Source organism: Taudactylus pleione, unplaced genomic scaffold, assembly GCF_031769625.1.
Source record: "Taudactylus pleione unplaced genomic scaffold, aTauple2 ptg001990l, whole genome shotgun sequence".
NCBI classification, from domain to species: domain Eukaryota; kingdom Metazoa; phylum Chordata; class Amphibia; order Anura; family Myobatrachidae; genus Taudactylus; species Taudactylus pleione.
Genome location: NW_028286386.1, coordinates 2170375 through 2191783, shown reverse-complemented (window position 1 = coordinate 2191783; position 21409 = coordinate 2170375).

Sequence of the window (21409 nt, the reverse complement as noted above, 5' to 3'; positions counted from 1 at the left end):
CGTTAAAGGGTGCTGTAACCCCCAAAGTACACTCCAGTCCAAACCAAAAAAAAAATTATTTTCTGTGTTTGTGAATTGTGTGCGCAGTAGCCGCACGTGCATCAACAAAGTAGTGCCAAGCGTGCGCCTGTGTCATAAGTAAAGGGCCGGCTGGCTTGACCGTTAAGGGTGCTGTAACCCCCAAAGTACACTCCAGTCCAAACAAAAAAAAAAATTATTTTCTGTGTTTGTGAATTGTGTGCGCAGTAGCCGCACGTGCATCAACAAAGTAGTGCCAAGCGTGCGCCTGTGTCATAAGTAAAGGGCCGGCTGGCTTGACCGTTAAGGGTGCTGTAACCCCCGAAAGTACACTCCAGTCCAAACCAAAAAAAAAATTATTTTCTGTGTTTGTGAATTGTGTGCGCAGTAGCCGCACGTGCATCAACAAAGTAGTGCCAAGCGTGCGCCTGTGTCATAAGTAAAGGGCCGGCTGGCTTGACCGTTAAAGGGTGCTGTAACCCCCAAAGTACACTCCAGTCCAAACCAAAAAAAAAATTATTTTCTGTGTTTGTGAATTGTGTGCGCAGTAGCCGCACGTGCATCAACAAAGTAGTGCCAAGCGTGCGCCTGTGTCATAAGTAAAGGGCCGGCTGGCTTGACCGTTAAGGGTGCTGTAACCCCCGAAAGTACACTCCAGTCCAAACAAAAAAAAAAATTATTTTCTGTGTTTGTGAATTGTGTGCGCAGTAGCCGCACGTGCATCAACAAAGTAGTGCCAAGCGTGCGCCTGTGTCATAAGTAAAGGGCCGGCTGGCTTGACCATTAAAGGGTGCTGTAACCCCCGAAAGTACACTCCAGTCCAAACCAAAAAAAAAATTATTTTCTGTGTTTGTGAATTGTGTGCGCAGTAGCCGCACGTGCATCAACAAAGTAGTGCCAAGCGTGCGCCTGTGTCATAAGTAAAGGGCCGGCTGGCTTGACCGTTAAAGGGTGCTGTAACCCCTGAAAGTACACTCCAGTCCAAACCAAAAAAAAAATTATTTTCTGGGTTTAGCCGCACGTATATATCAAATCGATATAACATAAATGGAGGACCAAACTTTCTCCGATAAAAATAAAATAGAGAAAGATCAAGAACCACTTCCTCCTAGTGCTGAAGCTGCTGCCACTAGTCATGACATAGACGATAACATGCCATCAACGTCGTCTGCCAAGGCCGATGCCCAATGTCATAGTAGAGGGCACATACAATCCCAAATGGCAAAGTTCAGGAAAATGACCTTGAAAAAGACATTTAAATCAGCTGAAGAGAAACGTAAACTTGCCAATATGCCATTTACGACACGGAGTGGCAAGGAACGGTTAAGGTCGATCCCTAGTATGTTCATGACTAGTGGTTCAGCTTCACATGACGATGGAAGCCCTCCTCCCACTAAAAAAATCAAAAGAGTTAAGCTGGCAAAAGCACAGCGAAGAACTGTGCTTTCTAAGAAGATATCACAAATCCCCAAGGAGAGTCCAAGTGTGGTGGTGGTTGCGATGCCTGACCTTCCCAGCACTGGACGGGAAGAGGTGGCTCTTTCCACCATTTGCACGCCCCCTGCAAGTGCTGAAAGGAGCACCCACAGTCCACTTGCTGATATGCAAATTGAAGATGTCACTGTTGAAGTACAACAGGATGAGGATACTGGTGTAGCTGGCGCTGAGGAGGAAGTTGGCGAGGAGGATTCTGATGGTGATGTGGTTTGTTTAAATCAGGCTCCGGGGGAGACAGTTGTTGTCCGTGGGATGAAAAAGCCCATCACGGTCATGCCTGGGCAGAAGACCAAACATTCCACCTCTTTGGTCTGGCAATATTTCTATCCAAATCCGGACAACAACTGTCTTGCCATATGTACCATATGTAAAGGTGAAATAAGTAGGGGTAGGGACGTCAACCACCTAGGAACATCCTCCCTTATACGGCACCTGCAGCGCGTTCATAAAAAGTTACTGTCAAGTTCAGAAACTTTGGCTAAGACCGTAAGCAGTCCAGGGACACCTAAATCCCGTTGTCCTGTTGTATCCAAGCGCCTGCAAACCACACCGTCAACTCCCTCCTCGTCAATTTCCTCCTTAGTCAGGATCGGAAGTAGTCCTGCAGGCCATGTCACTGGCATGACTGACTCTCCTATCCGGGATTCCTCTGGAGGATCCTGCATTGCTACGCCTACTGCTGCCGCTGCTGCTGTTGCTGCTGCTGGGAGTCGTTCATCATCCCAGAGAGGAAGTAGGAACACCACTACTTTTACTAAACAATTGACCCTCCAACAGTCCTTAGCGAGGAGGATGAAGTACGACAGCAGTCATCCTGAAGCAAAACGTATAACTGAGGCCTTGACTGCTATGTTGGTGTTAGACGTGCGTCCGGTATCCGCCATTAGTGCAGTGGGATTTAGACAATTGATGGAGGTAGTGTGTCCCCGGTTCCAAATCCCGTCTAGATTCCACTTCACTAGGCAGGCGATACCGAGACTGTACAGAAACGTCAGAAAAAGTGTCCTCAGTGTCCTGAAAAATGCCGTTGTACACAATGTCCACTTAACCACGGACATGTGGACAAGTGGAACAGGGCAGACTAAGGACTATATGACTGTGACAGCCCACTGGGTAGATGTATCACCTTACGCAGCAACAGCAGCAGCGTCACCAGTAGCAGCATCTCAGAAACGCCAGCTCGTTACAAGGCAGGCTACGCTGTGTATCACCGGTTTCAGTAAGAGGCACACCGCCGACAACCTCTTAGAGAAACTGAGGGAAATCATCGCCCAGTGGCTTACCCCACTTAGACTCTCCTGGGGATTTGTGATATCTGACAACGCCACCAATATTGTGCGGGCATTACATCTGGGCAAATTCCAGCACGTCCCATGTTTTGCTCACACAATAAACTTGGTGGTGCAGAATTTTCTGAAAAGCGACAGGGGCGTGCAGGAGACGCTTTGGGTGGCCCGAAAAATTTCTGGCCACTTTCGCCATTCAGCGACTGCATGCCGAAGACTGGAGCGCCAGCAAACACTCTTGAACCTACCCCGCCATCACCTGAAGCAAGAGGTTGTGACGCGGTGGAACTCAACCCTCTATATGCTTCAGAGGATGGAGGAGCAGCAAAAGGCCATACAAGCCTATACATCCACCTATGACATAGGCAAAGGAGGGGGTATGCACCTGACTCAAGCACAGTGGAGAATGATTTCCGTGTTGTGCAAGGTTCTCCAGCCCTTCGAACTTGCCACACGTGAAGTCAGTTCAGACACAGCCAGCTTGAGTCAGGTCATTCCCCTCATCAGGCTTTTGCAGAAGCAGCTGGAGAAAGTGAAGGAGGAGCTAAGACGGAGCGATTCCGCTCGGCATGTGGGACTTGTGGATGAAGCCCTTCATTCGCTTTGCCAGGATTCCAGGGTGGTCAATCTGTTGAAATCAGACCACTACATTTTGGCCACCGTGCTTGATCCTAGGTTTAAAGCCTATGTGGTGTCTCTCTTTCCGGCTGACACAAGCCTGCAGAGGTGCAAAGACCTGCTGGTGAACACACTGTCAGCTGAAGCGGAACGTGACACGTCAACGGCTCCTTCTTCATTTTCTCCCGCAACTGGGGCTGCCAGGAAAAAACTTAGGTATCCTAAGCAACCCGCTGGCGGTGATGCAGGGCAGGCAGGACCAAGTTTGGACATCTGGTCCGGACTGAAGGACCTGGCAACAATTTCTGACATGTCTACTGTCACTGCATATGATACTGTCACCATTGACAGAATGGTGGAGGATTACATCGGTGACAGCATCCAAGTAGGCATGTCAGACAGTCCATACCTGTACTGGCAGGAAAAAGAGGCAATTTGGAGGCCCCTGTACAAGCTGGCTCTATTTTACCTGAGTTGCCCCCCCTCCAGTGTGTATTCCGAAATAGTGTTTAGTGCAGCCGGGAACCTTGTCAGCGAAAGGCGTAGGAAGTTGCTTCCACAGAATGTGGAGAAGATGATGTTCATCAAAATGAATTATCAGCTCTTCCAGGGAGACCAGCCTCCAGAAGGTACAGAGGGACCTGTGGTGGTGGATTCAAGTGGGGACGAGTTAATACTTTGTGAGGATGAGGATGTACACACTGAAGAGGGTGAGGAATCGGTGGATGAGGAGGATGAGGATGACATCTTGCCTCCGTAGAGCCAGTTTGTGCAGGGACACATTAATTGCCAGCTTGTTTTGTGGGGGCCCAAACGAACCAATCATTTCAGCCACAGTTGTGTGGCAGACCCTGGCGCTGAAATGATTGATTTGTTAAAGTGTGCATGTCCTGTTTATACAACATAAGGGTGGGTGGGAGGGCCCAAGGACAATTCCATCTTGCACTTCTTTTTTTTCTTTGCATTATGTACAGTTTGGGGCCTAGTTTTTCTAACTGCCATCCTGTCTGCCACTGCAGTGTCACTCCTAGATGGGTCACGTGTTTGTGCCGCCCACTCGTGTCGCTTAGCATAGTCATCCAGCTACCTCGGTGCAACCTTTTGGACATGAAAACACTATTGTGAGGTGTGAGGTGTTCAGAATAGACTAAAAAATGAGTGGAAATTAAGGTTATTGAGGTTAATAATAGCATAGGAGCAGAGAAACCAACAAATTCTGTGATTTTAGCTGTTTTTATGCTTTTTTTAAAAAAAATACAGATCCAAAACACAAAACCCAGAACCCAAAACACGGAAGGGTGGTTTTGGCAAAACCAATCCAGATCCAAAACACGAAGAAAGATCCAGATCCAAAACCAAAACACAAAACACGAAAAGTGGCCGGTGCACACCCCTAATATAAACCATGTCCTTGTCCTGCATTGTATTGTACTGTAAGTCACTGGTTTCTTTGTTTATGTACTTTGTAAGGCGCTGTGGAACACTTGTGACGCCATATAAATAAATGTTTTTATAATTCTTAATAATGATAATAATAATAATTATGGCAACTGGGTATATTGTAGCTGTGCTCCTAATTAATTGGGCACTGGCAGCTTGAAACCTAAACAGTTGAGGGCATCTTTTTTGTAGTATCAGTAGTTGTGTTCATAAATGTCCTTACCTACTGGTTCCCACAATACAAACAAAGGGCCTGATTCAAAGATCTATGTAAACCCTATATTTACACACATTTCCAATGTTGTTAGGTCTGCACATGCACAGAAGCCACACTTTGCAGATCTGTGGCTGCGATGCCCCTCGCAGTACACCCAAAGCCGCAACATGATTGACATGCTGCTGGCATTTGGGGGAGGCGACGGGCAGTGATCCATAATATGGGGGTATGACATCCCCATTTACTGGGTACGCTGGCACCAGCGGCTGTGTCCTTGGACACAGCTTCACTGGCTTCAGCAGCATGATTTTTCCGGCCATCCTGAGTAACCTGGGGGTTACAGTACTCAGATGACTGATGGTCACGCGTATGATCTGATGCTGCATCCTCAGATGCAGCAATGGATCAGAAAAGCCAGCAGGAGGCGTCTATTTACACAACACATCTCCTGTGGCATTAGCACATTATCACACACAGCACACAAAGACGCAGCACTCGTATATTTAGCGTACATCTCTGAATCAGGCCCAAAGACTCTAGGGAGCATATTTACTAAAGTGCGTTTTTTTAGAATTGGAGATGTTGCCCATAGCAACCAATCATATTCTAGCTATTATCTTCTAAAAGGTGCTACATAAATAAGTAGAATCTGCCTGGTTGCTATGGGCAACATCAAGAACTTTAAAAAAAAAACACACTTTAGTAAATATACCCCTAGCATGATTTATTCTTTAAGTGATTTGCATTCAGTATTCATACTTGCAAATGCATGAAAGCACAAATTAGACATAAGTAGGACCTGATATAGATGAATATTTATATCAGGATAGAATTATGGTAAACTGTTCCTTGTCTAGACAGTGGCCAATATCTACACAATTTAAATTATTATCATTTAATATAAAGAGTTTCTAAGAAACACATAGTACATAATTATGTGTGTTCTGATACTTTTCACAGTCATCAACATTCTTATATATGATGAATCTTTGTGCATTAATACAATTAAAGTGAAATAAAAATTAGATCTAAACTGTTGGAAAATAACTGTGTAATCCTAAATATAGCGAAAATGCCACTAATGACTAATTGAGCTGTGCTCAACATGGCAAGTCGCATTGATGGAGTCTTGGCCTGCCATCAGTTGTCATAACAAGGAGGATATGCAGAGAGATGTTATTCTGCAAACATCAGGCACTTACTATCCATGTCTTGATGGGACACTTGTTTTAAAAAGGGATTAAGAAGAAAAAAAAAGAGCAGAACTGAAGACCTTCCTAGCAGGCTCAGTTTTCAAGCTCCTATTTAGACACGGGTTTGCGATACCTATTATGGTACTAGCACAAGAGATGAGTGACACATCTGAACAGGAGAATTTTCCTGCCTTTAGAGAGCCAAAGCCACAAAGAACAACTTTATGCCTGTCTCAGGATTGTTAACCCCACAACTACATGCAAAGTCAACAACACACTACAAAAGTTTCCAGCAGCATCTCAAGGGTTAAGAACACAACCACACAACATCCCACTAACCAGAGTAGTTCCTGCAGAAGCATCATGTTTCAAATTAACATATAGATCTACCAAAGAACCATCTATTGAAACAAAAGAAAAATCAATCAATTTGAACAAATAAACACAGATTTGTGTGTTCAAAGTGTTTTACTGTGTACAATGTACTTTGTACAAGAAATGTCAAGAACTATGATAATATTCCTGTGACAAGCATAGTCCACTCATACACCTCTGAAAGGTCTTCCGTTCCTAGGTCACTTTTAGATGAATACTAGGGGTGTGCACCGGCCACTTTTCGTGTTTTGTGTTTTGGTTTTGGATCTGGATCTTTCTTCGTGTTTTGGATCTGGATTGGTTTTGCCAAAACCACCCTTCCGTGTTTTGGGTTCTGGGTTTTGTGTTTTGGATCTGTATTTTTTTGAAAAAAAGCATAAAAACAGCTAAAATCACAGAATTTGTAGGTTTTTCTGCTCCTATGCTATTATTAACCTCAATAACCTTAATTTCCACTCATTTCCAGTCTATTCTGAACACCTCACACCTCACAATAGTGTTTTTATGTCCAAAAGGTTGCACCGAGGTAGCTGGATGACTATGCTAAGCGACACGAGTGGGCGGCACAAACACGTGACCCATCTAGGAGTGACACTGCAGTGGCAGGCAGGATGGCAGTTAGAAAAACTAGGCCCCAAACTGTACATAATGCAAAGAAAAAAAGAGGTGCAAGATGGAATTGTCCTTGGGCCCTCCCACCCACCCTTATGTTGTATAAACAGGACATGCACACTTTAACAAATCAATCATTTCAGCGCCAGGGTCTGCCACACAACTGTGGCTGAAATGATTGGTTCGTTTGGGCCCCCACAAAACAAGCTGGCAATTAATGTGTCCCTGCACAAACTGGCTCTACGGAGGCAAGATGTCATCCTCATCCTCCTCATCCACCGATTCCTCACCCTCTTCAGTGTGTACATCCTCATCCTCACAAAGTATTAACTCGTCCCCACTTGAATCCACCACCACAGGTCCCTCTGTACCTTCTGGAGGCTGGTCTCCCTGGAAGAGCTGATAATTCATTTTGATGAACATCATCTTCTCCACATTCTGTGGAAGCAACCTCCTACGCCTTTCGCTGACAAGGTTCCCGGCTGCACTAAACACTCTTTCGGAGTACACACTGGAGGGGGGGCAACTCAGGTAAAATAGAGCCAGTTTGTACAGGGGCCTCCAAATTGCCTCTTTTTCCTGCCAGTACAGGTATGGACTGTCTGACATGCCTACTTGGATGCTGTCACCGATGTAATCCTCCACCATTCTGTCAATGGTGACAGTATCATATGCAGTGACAGTAGACATGTCAGAAATTGTTGCCAGGTCCTTCAGTCCGGACCAGATGTCCAAACTTGGTCCTGCCTGCCCTGCATCACCGCCAGCGGGTTGCTTAGGATACCTAAGTTTTTTCCTGGCAGCCCCAGTTGCGGGAGAAAATGAAGAAGGAGCCGTTGACGTGTCACGTTCCGCTTCAGCTGACAGTGTGTTCACCAGCAGGTCTTTGCACCTCTGCAGGCTTGTGTCGGCCGGAAAGAGAGACACCACATAGGCTTTAAACCTAGGATCGAGCACGGTGGCCAAAATGTAGTGGTCTGATTTCAACAGATTGACCACCCTGGAATCCTGGCAAAGCGAATGAAGGGCTTCATCCACAAGTCCCACATGCCGAGCGGAATCGCTCCGTCTTAGCTCCTCCTTCACTTTCTCCAGCTGCTTCTGCAAAAGCCTGATGAGGGGAATGACCTGACTCAAGCTGGCAGTGTCTGAACTGACTTCACGTGTGGCAAGTTCGAAGGGCTGAAGAACCTTGCACAACACGGAAATCATTCTCCACTGCGCTTGAGTCAGGTGCATACCCCCTCCTTTGCCTATGTCATAGGTGGATGTATAGGCTTGTATGGCCTTTTGCTGCTCCTCCATCCTCTGAAGCATATAGAGGGTTGAGTTCCACCGCGTCACAACCTCTTGCTTCAGGTGATGGCGGGGCAGGTTCAAGAGTGTTTGCTGGCGCTCCAGTCTTCGGCACGCAGTCGCTGAATGGCGAAAGTGGCCAGAAATTTTTCGGGCCACCCAAAGCGTCTCCTGCACGCCCCTGTCGCTTTTCAGAAAATTCTGCACCACCAAGTTTATTGTGTGAGCAAAACATGGGACGTGCTGGAATTTGCCCAGATGTAATGCCCGCACAATATTGGTGGCGTTGTCAGATATCACAAATCCCCAGGAGAGTCTAAGTGGGGTAAGCCACTGGGCGATGATTTCCCTCAGTTTCTCTAAGAGGTTGTCGGCGGTGTGCCTCTTACTGAAACCGGTGATACACAGCGTAGCCTGCCTTGTAACGAGCTGGCGTTTCTGAGATGCTGCTACTGGTGACGCTGCTGCTGTTGCTGCGTAAGGTGATACATCTACCCAGTGGGCTGTCACAGTCATATAGTCCTTAGTCTGCCCTGTTCCACTTGTCCACATGTCCGTGGTTAAGTGGACATTGTGTACAACGGCATTTTTCAGGACACTGAGGACACTTTTTCTGACGTTTCTGTACAGTCTCGGTATCGCCTGCCTAGTGAAGTGGAATCTAGACGGGATTTGGAACCGGGGACACACTACCTCCATCAATTGTCTAAATCCCACTGCACTAATGGCGGATACCGGACGCACGTCTAACACCAACATAGCAGTCAAGGCCTCAGTTATACGTTTTGCTTCAGGATGACTGCTGTCGTACTTCATCCTCCTCGCTAAGGACTGTTGGAGGGTCAATTGTTTAGTAAAAGTAGTGGTGTTCCTACTTCCTCTCTGGGATGATGAACGACTCCCAGCAGCAGCAGCAACAGCAGCAGCGGCAGCAGTAGGCGTAGCAATGCAGGATCCTCCGGAGGAATCCCGGATAGGAGAGTCAGTCATGCCAGTGATATGGCCTGCAGGACTACTTCCGATCCTGACTAAGGAGGAAATTGACGAGGAGGGAGTTGACGGTGTGGTTTGCAGGCGCTTGGATACAACAGGACAACGGGATTTAGGTGTCCCTGGACTGCTTACGGTCTGAGCCAAAGTTTCTGAACTTGACAGTAACTTTTTATGAACGCGCTGCAGGTGCCGTATAAGGGAGGATGTTCCTAGGTGGTTGACGTCCCTACCCCTACTTATTTCACCTTTACATATGGTACATATGGCAAGACAGTTGTTGTCCGGATTTGGATAGAAATATTGCCAGACCAAAGAGGTGGAATGTTTGGTCTTCTGCCCAGGCATGACCGTGATGGGCTTTTTCATCCCACGGACAACAACTGTCTCCCCCGGAGCCTGATTTAAACAAACCACATCACCATCAGAATCCTCCTCGCCAACTTCCTCCTCAGCGCCAGCTACACCAGTATCCTCATCCTGTTGTACTTCAACAGTGACATCTTCAATTTGCATATCAGCAAGTGGACTGTGGGTGCTCCTTTCAGCACTTGCAGGGGGCGTGCAAATGGTGGAAAGAGCCACCTCTTCCCGTCCAGTGCTGGGAAGGTCAGGCATCGCAACCACCACCACACTTGGACTCTCTTTGGGGATTTGTGATATCTTCTTAGAAAGCACAGTTCTTCGCTGTGCTTTTGCCAGCTTAACTCTTTTGATTTTTTTAGTGGGAGGAGTGCTTCCATCGTCATGTGAAGCTGAACCACTAGTCATGAACATACTAGGGATCGACCTTAGCCGTTCCTTGCCACTCCGTGTCGTAAATGGCATATTGGCAAGTTTACGTTTCTCTTCAGCTGATTTAAATGTCTTTTTCAAGGTCATTTTCCTGAACTTTGCCATTTGGGATTGTATGTGCCCTCTACTATGACATTGGGCATCGGCCTTGGCAGACGACGTTGATGGCATGTTATCGTCTATGTCATGACTAGTGGCAGCAGCTTCAGCACTAGGAGGAAGTGGTTCTTGATCTTTCTCTATTTTATTTTTATCGGAGAAAGTTTGGTCCTCCATTTATGTTATATCGATTTGATATATACGTGCGGCTAAACACAGAAAATAAATTTTTTTTTGGTTCGGACTGGAGTGTACTTTGTGGGTTACAGCACCCTTTAACGGTCAAGCCAGCCGGCCCTTTACTTATGACACAGGCGCACTCTTGGCACTACTTTGTTGATGCACGTGCGGCTACTGCGCACACAATTCACAAACACAGAAAATAATTTTTTTTTCGTTTGGACTGGAGTGTACTTTGGGGGTTACAGCACCCTTTAACGGTCAAGCCAGCCGGCCCTTTACTTATGACACAGGCGCACGCTTGGCACTACTTTGTTGATGCACGTGCGGCTACTGCTCACACAATTCACAAACACAGAAAATAATTTTTTTTTGGTTTGGACTGGAGTGTACTTTCGGGGGTTACAGCACCCTTTAACGGTCAAGCCAGCCGGCCCTTTACTTATGACACAGGCGCACGCTTGGCACTACTTTGTTGATGCACGTGCGGCTACTGCGCACACAATTCACAAACACAGAAAATAATTTTTTTTTAGGTTTGGACTGGAGTGTACTTTCGGGGGTTACAGCACCCTTAACGGTCAAGCCAGCCGGCCCTTTACTTATGACACAGGCGCACGCTTGGCACTACTTTGTTGATGCACGTGCGGCTACTGCGCACACAATTCACAAACACAGAAAATAATTTTTTTTTTGGTTTGGACTGGAGTGTACTTTCGGGGGTTACAGCACCCTTTAACGGTCAAGCCAGCCGGCCCTTTACTTATGACACAGGCGCACTCTTGGCACTACTTTGTTGATGCACGTGCGGCTACTGCGCACACAATTCACAAACACAGAAAATAATTTTTTTTTGGTTTGGACTGGAGTGTACTTTGGGGGTTACAGCACCCTTTAACGGTCAAGCCAGCCGGCCCTTTACTTATGACACAGGCGCACGCTTGGCACTACTTTGTTGATGCACGTGCGGCTACTGCGCACACAATTCACAAACACAGAAAATAATTTTTTTTTGGTTTGGACTGGAGTGTACTTTCGGGGGTTACAGCACCCTTTAACGGTCAAGCCAGCCGGCCCTTTACTTATGACACAGGCGCACGCTTGGCACTACTTTGTTGATGCACGTGCGGCTACTGCGCACACAATTCACAAACACAGAAAATAATTTTTTTTTAGGTTTGGACTGGAGTGTACTTTCGGGGGTTACAGCACCCTTAACGGTCAAGCCAGCCGGCCCTTTACTTATGACACAGGCGCACGCTTGGCACTACTTTGTTGATGCACGTGCGGCTACTGCGCACACAATTCACAAACACAGAAAATAATTTTTTTTTTGGTTTGGACTGGAGTGTACTTTCGGGGGTTACAGCACCCTTAACGGTCAAGCCAGCCGGCCCTTTACTTATGACACAGGCGCACGCTTGGCACTACTTTGTTGATGCACGTGCGGCTACTGCGCACACAATTCACAAACACAGAAAATAATTTTTTTTTTGGTTTGGACTGGAGTGTACTTTCGGGAGTTACAGCACCCTTAACGGTCAAGCCAGCCGGCCCTTTACTTATGACACAGGCGCACGCTTGGCACTACTTTGTTGATGCACGTGCGGCTACTGCGCACACAATTCACAAACACAGAAAATAATTTTTTTTTGGTTTGGACTGGAGTGTACTTTCGGGGGTTACAGCACCCTTTAACGGTCAAGCCAGCCGGCCCTTTACTTATGACACAGGCGCACGCTTGGCACTACTTTGTTGATGCACGTGCGGCTACTGCGCACACAATTCACAAACACAGAAAATAATTTTTTTTTTGGTTTGGACTGGAGTGTACTTTCGGGGGTTACAGCACCCTTAACGGTCAAGCCAGCCGGCCCTTTACTTATGACACAGGCGCACGCTTGGCACTACTTTGTTGATGCACGTGCGGCTACTGCGCACACAATTCACAAACACAGAAAATAATTTTTTTTTTGGTTTGGACTGGAGTGTACTTTCGGGGGTTACAGCACCCTTAACGGTCAAGCCAGCCGGCCCTTTACTTATGACACAGGCGAACGCTTGACACTACTTTGTTGATGCACGTGCGGCTACTGCGCACACAATTCACAAACACAGAAAATAATTTTTTTTTGGTTTGGACTGGAGTGTACTTTCAGGGGTTACAGCACCCTTTAACGGTCAAGCCAGCCGGCCCTTTACTTATGACACAGGCGCACGCTTGGCACTACTTTGTTGATGCACGTGCGGCTACTGCGCACACAATTCACAAACACAGAAAATAATTTTTTTTTGGTTTGGACTGGAGTGTACTTTCGGGGGTTACAGCACCCTTTAACGGTCAAGCCAGCCGGCCCTTTACTTATGACACAGGGGCACTCTTGGCACTACTTTGTTGATGCACGTGCGGCTACTGCGCACACAATTCACAAACACAGAAAATAATTTTTTTTTAGGTTTGGACTGGAGTGTACTTTCGGGGGTTACAGCACCCTTAACGGTCAAGCCAGCCGGCCCTTTACTTATGACACAGGCGCACGCTTGGCACTACTTTGTTGATGCACGTGCGGCTACTGCACACACAATTCACAAACACAGAAAATAATTTTTTTTTGGTTTGGACTGGAGTGTACTTTCGGGGGTTACAGCACCCTTTAACGGTCAAGCCAGCCGGCCCTTTACTTATGACACAGGCGCACGCTTGGCACTACTTTGTTGATGCACGTGCGGCTACTGCGCACACAATTCACAAACACAGAAAATAATTTTTTTTTAGGTTTGGACTGGAGTGTACTTTCGGGGGTTACAGCACCCTTAACGGTCAAGCCAGCTGGCCCTTTACTTATGACACAGGCGCACGCTTGGCACTACTTTGTTGATGCACGTGCGGCTACTGCGCACACAATTCACAAACACAGAAAATAATTTTTTTTTTGGTTTGGACTGGAGTGTACTTTCGGGGGTTACAGCACCCTTAACGGTCAAGCCAGCCGGCCCTTTACTTATGACACAGGCGCACGCTTGGCACTACTTTGTTGATGCACGTGCGGCTACTGCGCACACAATTCACAAACACAGAAAATATATTATTTTTTTAGCACTTGGGGGGAGCACCCCTGATGGACAGAGCACCCCCTGGACAACACTACAGCACCCCTTTAGGACTGGGACACTGCACAGGACTTTGGAACTGACTGCACAACACAGTCCAGCCAGCCCCTATGGACTTTGAAGTAGTGGACACAGCCCCTATTAACAACAGCAGCACAGCACAACACAGCCAGCCCCTATGGACTTTGAAGTAGTGGACAACAGCAGCACTACACTACACTACACTACACAGCACTAACTCCCACCCTCCCTCTTCACTGTCCACAGCCGAGTGAGAAAATGGCGCCGACGCGGGTACCTTATATAGGATCCAAAACCCGCGAGACTCGGAAGGCGGGATGATGACGTTTTGCCTCGATGTCAGATCCGAGTCAGGCGGGAAAAGTCGAGCCTGACTCGGATCGGACTCGGATCGGGGGGGCTCGGGGGGGTTCGGATTTCAGAAATCCGAACCCGCTCACCCCTAATGAATACCCACATATGGTGTTTGGAACTGCCACTCATAATGGCTTCCTCTTCAGGATGACAGCATTAAGTAATGCAACTGGACAGAGTAAACCTTGAAATCATTCCTTATTAGCTGCTACTTAAAAGGACTGTAACCATCCCAAGTTCTATATTAGTCCCTTTGCCATCACTCCTGAGGTTTCAGTAATCCATGGTGGGCTTCATACTAATATTTGATGTCATTCTGAATACAATATCTTTGGAAGTGTAACAGATTTAACATAACTTTTTTGTGTTATATTTATGTTCTTATTTTCTAGTCAGAATTAGTTTTCTGTAAACAGTTACAAAATGTCACTGGATCCTCTTTTGATATTTTCCATTCAACCCGTAAGGCCCCCATACATGGTGCAATTTGTATAAGATCCGATCACGCATACGATTTCCCTTGACATTCTGTTCAATTTGTGTAAAGAAAAGGAACGATTGCACAAACGACCATACGATTAGATGTATCTTAAACGATAGCAAATTGTTTAAGATATATCGTATGCAGCAAATAACCACACAATGCATCCCCTCCTCCAATGGAGGGGAGTGGCCAGGGATATCGTACATCAGCAAACATGCAAACGATGTGTGTCACATCGTACACCATCAGTCAAAATCTTTCTGTAAAACCATTTGATCTACGATGATGATACACAACTCCGGGACGCGCATCGACATCGTAATCGTGTATGAAAACACCACTTTTTATACTATTGGTCGTTACGATCCATTGAAAACGTCCATATCGTGAAAAAATCGTGCTGTGTATTGGGGCCTTTACACTGTTGTTGTAAAGGAGCAAACATAATAAAGTGGAAGCTGCTCAAATCAATTTGGCAATGCTCTTCAAGTGCATAAAGGAGTAAAAAAGTGGGGAACAGCAATTACAAAGTAAGACCAAGTCCTCATTTTCAGCATTATCAAATTGTACAACTGTTCCCATGCTCTCTACTATATATGGCATAACTTTCATCTTTTCAGCCTCCCAACTACTGTACTATTTTCCATTACCCACTCTGGTCTCAATGACCTCGCTAGGCTAGGCTGTGTGTATATGAGGAAAATATCAGGGTGCAAGAGATGTATGTTAATAACAGCAATGATAGTGCTATGTCACTGTCCTGGGTGTGTGAGAGAGACAGCAACAGGAAAGAGTTATCATTATGACGTCACAGCATGACCTCACTCATGTTCTACATTGCTCTACAAGGAGAAGCTCAAAAATCTCTAGTGCTGTGTGATATGTTTATACAGGTTTGGACTGGCCCACAGGGGTACAGGGGAAATCCCCGGTGGGCCCCACTGCCTGTGGGCCCACCCCCTCCTCTAGGTGTCAGGTTCCGGACCTCAAATTATAGATTGTTACTCTATTAGATGGCTAGTTACCTGGTGGAGCAGATCCACTGAGCAGCATGGGACTTGGTTCCCTTATATAGAAACTACACCAAGATTTGCCTAATGGTTAGCAAAGCATTTCTGTTGGCTAGCCACACCCCCTCTGGTGGATGACCACACTCCTTAAGCATGGGCCCTGGTGAGCCCTTCATGCCCCAGTCCGACACTGTGTTTATATTCCTCTATCACCACCGCTTCCCATTATGCACCTTCTATTTATTACCCATCTGTCCCTTTACCATCTCCATATTCAGGATAATTCTCTTTTACTGCATCCAATCGATCACTCAATCAGCTCCTATCAAATCTTTCTTATTTAATTAACCTGCTGCTTCTGTCTACTTTCTATGTTTCAAGACTGCTGATTGGTTAGAAAAGAATTAAGAAATTGAAATAATGTAAAAAAAAAAAATCACAATTAAAATAAAACTATTCTTTTATGATGTTTGTGCATTGAATTGAAATTAATAGCGAGGGCAAGACTGGTTATTTCAGCACCTCTATGGGGTACAAGCAAAAGTGAGGTTTTCCTGCCAGATAACCAGCATTACATCAGTGTGCATACACAAGCAGTTTTTGTTGTCCATGTTTTGCTGACATTTAATAATTTGTTAACTCAACACCCATAAAAAATGGTGTTGGTACTTTCAACACAAGGCTGTATTCTGTTTTCCAGGGAAGAGACAAATATGACCATGGAGAACAGTTTGGGATTGTATGACACTATGACTGGGGGAACCACACTGTGGGATTTCCTGTTATCACATCAACAGAGCTGAATCAATATGTCAAGCAATTGCATGGGAGTCTTTTAGATTATTGAGGTGTCTTGTGAGTTTATGTGAGCTCATTCTGTGAGTTTAAATCCACTCATAATGGCTTCCTTTTCTGCAGGTACACCCCACTGCTTCTGTGCCTCCAGGATGACAGCATTAAATAATACACATAGACAGGGTATTATTATTATTATTACATTTTATTTATAGGGCGCCACAAGTGGTCCGCAGCACCGTACATACAGTAAAGGGTAGACAGAACTTTACATTACAATACAGTAATCAAAATATAAACAGAACACAAGTATCAATTAGCAACACAATTCTCCATACACAGTACAGCTCTGAAGGTGAAGGCTGTCATAGAAGTGCTAGAGAAGAAGGCTGTGAGACAGTGGGGAGGAGGACCCTGGTCCTAGGAGCTTACAATCTAGGGTATCCAACCTCTTCACGGAAAGCCTTGAAATCAATTCTAATTAGTTGCTATTTAAAGGGAATTTAACATTACCGTTTTTATTGCTTTATTTTGTCCAGCATAGTAGAGTATATATTCCTTTAATTTTTCCTTTACTCACACTTATAGCAGGACCTTCATCTCCTTCCTGGATGTGACTCTAGGAATAGATAACAATAGGATCACATGTTCCAATCATTGTAAAGAACTTAGCACTAATTCATATTTACATTACTGTGCCCACTATTTACCTGGGAAAAGGAACATCCCCAAAGGACAACTACTTAGAATCAGAAGCAATTGTTTCTGCCTAGAGACATTTGATTGACAAGCATGTGAACTTTATAGCTTCATTTAGAGAATGATGATACCCACAAGATCTCCTGACTAAAACATTTGAAGAAGTGAGATTGTTAGATAGATCATCCTATTAGAACAGAAGGTGAAGAGGGGGAATCATATCGTTCCCGTCACTTGAGACATTCAATCTCATAGAGAAGTAGCCTTTATTTCTAAATACATTTCCTCTATGGAAATTACAAGAATTATCAATAACTATGATGATATTTTACAACACGATAGTGTCTTTTGCAGTTGTATACCTAGGAAACCAATAGTTATATACAAAAAGAATAGATCTATTAAAACTATGGCCCTCATTCAGAGCCGTTCGTTAACAGCAGTACGCTCGTTGCGTTCCGATGTTGACTAACCGCGCATGCGTCGGTGTTACACTGCGCATGTGCGTACGGCAGATTGCGAGGTTTTTTTGTCTCGTTCGTCAAATAGCGTACAGGAAGTGACATGTCAAATGTGATTGACAGAACAGGCTGTTTTTGGGCGTTGACGGGGGTGGAGATGGAAAAACGCAGGCGTGGCGAGGCGTTTTTTGGGCGTACATACATTAACAAATGCGAACGTCAAATGTGTTCGTACCAACTCATACGTCACTGGATGATCCTCTTTCCCTTCCAAATGCTCGCACAGCTTAGGGGCTGGATAACTCGACCACAGTGGCGATGGCCTTCCCCTCCGTCCCGGCACTCCACGATGTTGCATCGATTAATCACGGCTTGTCAGAAACTCAATTAGTGTTGGATTGAAAAACGGCTTGGTATGTGTTTGGAAAGCAGTTTTTTTTGGATAGCACAAAACCGAACGCAGGTGGAAATCATAGCTGCTAATGTCTGGATTACACAATCAATTAGCGTACATTTGTGGGTGTGTATTTTGGCCGCAATGTGTTCGTTTTTGGACTATTGTAACAATAATGTCATCATGTTTAGGTTTGGTCCCTCATTTTGTGTTTGCAAGTTGATTTTTCCTCCTTAGGTAATGTTTTAAACGTTCCTTAACGAGCCCTTTTTTTTCAATTTGTAATTTTTTAGTTTGAACGTTGTTGGCTTGTGTGCCCGGATTAAATGTAACCCATTTTTACAATAATGTCAGAATACAAAGTCGTACATTTGTGGTAAATTTATTGGTAACCCACAAAAAATAAATATACATATTTAACTCAAACATTTTTGGCAGTGTTCCACAATATTTATTAATTATGCAAACATTAATTTTTGGGTAAACGCAAAATCCAAAATTAACAACAATTCACAAGAAAGGAGAGGGAAGTTTTGGGCAGAAAGGAATATGAGGCAAGCACAGAAGGAGTGTGGGAAAAGTAGCCAATGGTGTCACCGTTTTTTCGCCCGTTTGGCTAGGGGAGGGAGGGTGCCAGACCGGGTCCGGGATGTCATCGGGCTGGCCCGTCCAGAGCCAGAAGTTGTGGCCTCTGGACTAGGCACAGGGCTAGGCACATTTGGAGGATTGGCTGATGTTGTGCCAGAGGTGGAGGATCCTGATGTTCCGGCAGGAAGGGAGGTCGGCTCCACCATGTGCTGGCGAACGAGCTGCTCCAGGGCAGTGGTGATGCGGATGTTGGCCCTGGTATTTTCCGCCAGGGCCTGACCAATGGTCACGTTGGCCGCAGCATTTTGCTCCAGGGCCTCAGCCACCCGTACCAGACTGGCGTCCATCCTCTGCAGAATCTCTGTATGGAAATCCGATTTAAAATTGAGTTCTGTGAGGAGGGACACTGCCTGCGAGGGGGATTGCCCTGGACTGGCTTCTGCAGGGTCCTCAGCCGGATGTACTGGTTCCTCCCCTGCAGAGCCAACAGAAATTCTGCGGCCAAGGCTCCCCTCTGGAGCAGACTCATCCGCCTGTGTCTCTGTTGGAAAAATGAGAAAAGACTCACATTAGAATCTACATATTGGCACAATAACATTTCACAGTTGGTGACATCACAACATTTACCTGGGACAACATGAGGAGCCGCAAAGTCTGGCATGTCCGTATCCATGTTGGACACGCCAAACACCTCCACAGGCTGCACACACCCCTGTGCCAGCTCTTCTAAATCAGTAAACTCCAATGACACAGGGGTGGGACCTCCACCTGTCCCCCTTGCATGCCTAGCCCTGTCCGCCATTTTTTGTTTCAGGCGATATTTGAAGTCTTGCCATCTGTGGGTTAAATTGGAACCATTACTTTTTATTTGATTTTGTTTTTGGTTTTAGGGTGGTCAAGTGTTTACTTACCGCCGTTTGACATCCCGGGCTAGACGGACATAATCACCCACCCTATTGACATCCATGGCTACCTCTTCCCACATTCTCCACTTCTGGCTAGCACTCATATTCCTGTCTGCCTGTGGCAGGATGTCCACACATTTCTGAATCAAAACCTCCATCTCCTTTCTTGTGAATTGTGGCTGCCTTTTCTTTTTGGCAGCTTTGCCCGGAATACTGGGCCCAGCAGCCCCTTCCATGTCATCCTCCTCACCTATTTGTGTAAATTTGCAGAATTCTCAACTTCACAACTTGCACAATATTATGTTTTTAATTAATCATTGAGTCAAAATGCATGAAATACTTACCGCCTGACTGTTGTCCATTGTTTCCCTGGTCTGTAGCCATGTGTGAGCTTCAAACAAGAAATACACCAGAATTGTGTTTTTGTCTCGTGACATATTTATACATGCGTCCTTATTTTGCGCCCGCATCATTGATTGTGCGTTCCTATGATCCCTCCTTAATTTGTGCGGGAAACGAAACACTATTTATGGCTTGGTGCGTCTCGAATCGAGGTGGCGTTTATTGAATGTTGGAGGTTACGTTGGTTGGAGTTGATTGTTGGCTGGTGTAGGAGATTGCGTGTTTTGAAGTTTTTTTTTGGATTCTTTCTTTTTAGGATTTCCGTTGGTTTATTTTCCCTTTTATTTTTTTTGTTCGTTTCCAGTTTTGGTACGTTTGGGGAAGTCTAACTTTGGGTCAATTTGTCTCTCATTCTGGTGTGGATTTTTCTAATAAGTTTTTCCCCTCATTTCATCTCTCTTAGGTTTTATTTTGGCTCTGCCCCAAAGACATTTTGTTCCGGATTCTTACATATTAGCTCTTGGTAAGTTCATTTGTTAAACTGCTTTGGAAATGTTCTTGTTTGTCTTTACGCAACTTGGGTTGGCCTTACACATGTAACGTTTTTTTCGGCAAAATCGAACTCTGTGTTGTTTTAATTTTTATTTACGCGGCGTTGTTGTAACTTGTATTTGCGAACTAATTAGCACATTTTTACTACTTCCTATTGTGACTTGTATTTGCGAACTAATTAGCGCATTTTTACTACTTCCTATTGTGACTTGTATTTGCGAACTAATTAGCGCATTTTTACTACTTCCTATTGTGACTTGTATTTGCGAACTAATTTGCGCTTTGTGAAATGTTTATTCATCCCTTAAATTTGTTTGTTTTTTTCGGGAGCATTGGTTGCTTACATTTGGCCTCAACTTGACGTAGTGTGCGCAACGTCGTTTTGCTCTTTGCCCAAATGTGTGTGTGTCCCCTTTTATGTTTTGTCTTGCTTAAATTTGTGATAATGACATGGCCAGCATAAAATTATGTATATTTTTGATGTGATTATTTGCAGTTACAACATATCATGACAATACCCCGGCATGTAAGCATCAATGGATGGTATTTTCAAGCAAAGTTACATGTATTTTTAATGGGTGGGGTAAAAAGCCTGACATTCCAATGTTGTCATTTCAGGTTGATATGGGTCAGATTGTTCTGGCCCTGCTCCCGGAAGCCGACCAACCTCAATCTCGTCCCAGGCGTAGGCATCGTAGGCGTGCAAGGCCCCAGATATTTCGAACACGTGTCACCCTTTTTGGAATGCCAGATGATGAGGTTTTAAGACGATACCGTCTTCCTCCAAAAATCATCATAGACACTCTCTCATTAATAGAGAGTGATCTTGAGCGGCAAATTGACAGTCCAACAGCAATACCACCACTTACGCAATTTATGGCGGTGTTACATTTCTGTGCCTCAGGCTCGTTCCAAACAACGGTGGGAATAGTGGCGGGCATCTCACAATCCTCCTTTTCCCGGATCCTGAGGGCAGTGATGGAGGCACTTTTCAAGCACCTCCATCATTTTATTCAAATGCCTTTGGATATGGGTGCCCTTAGTGTGGCCAAGGCCAATTTTTACCAAATAGCTGGC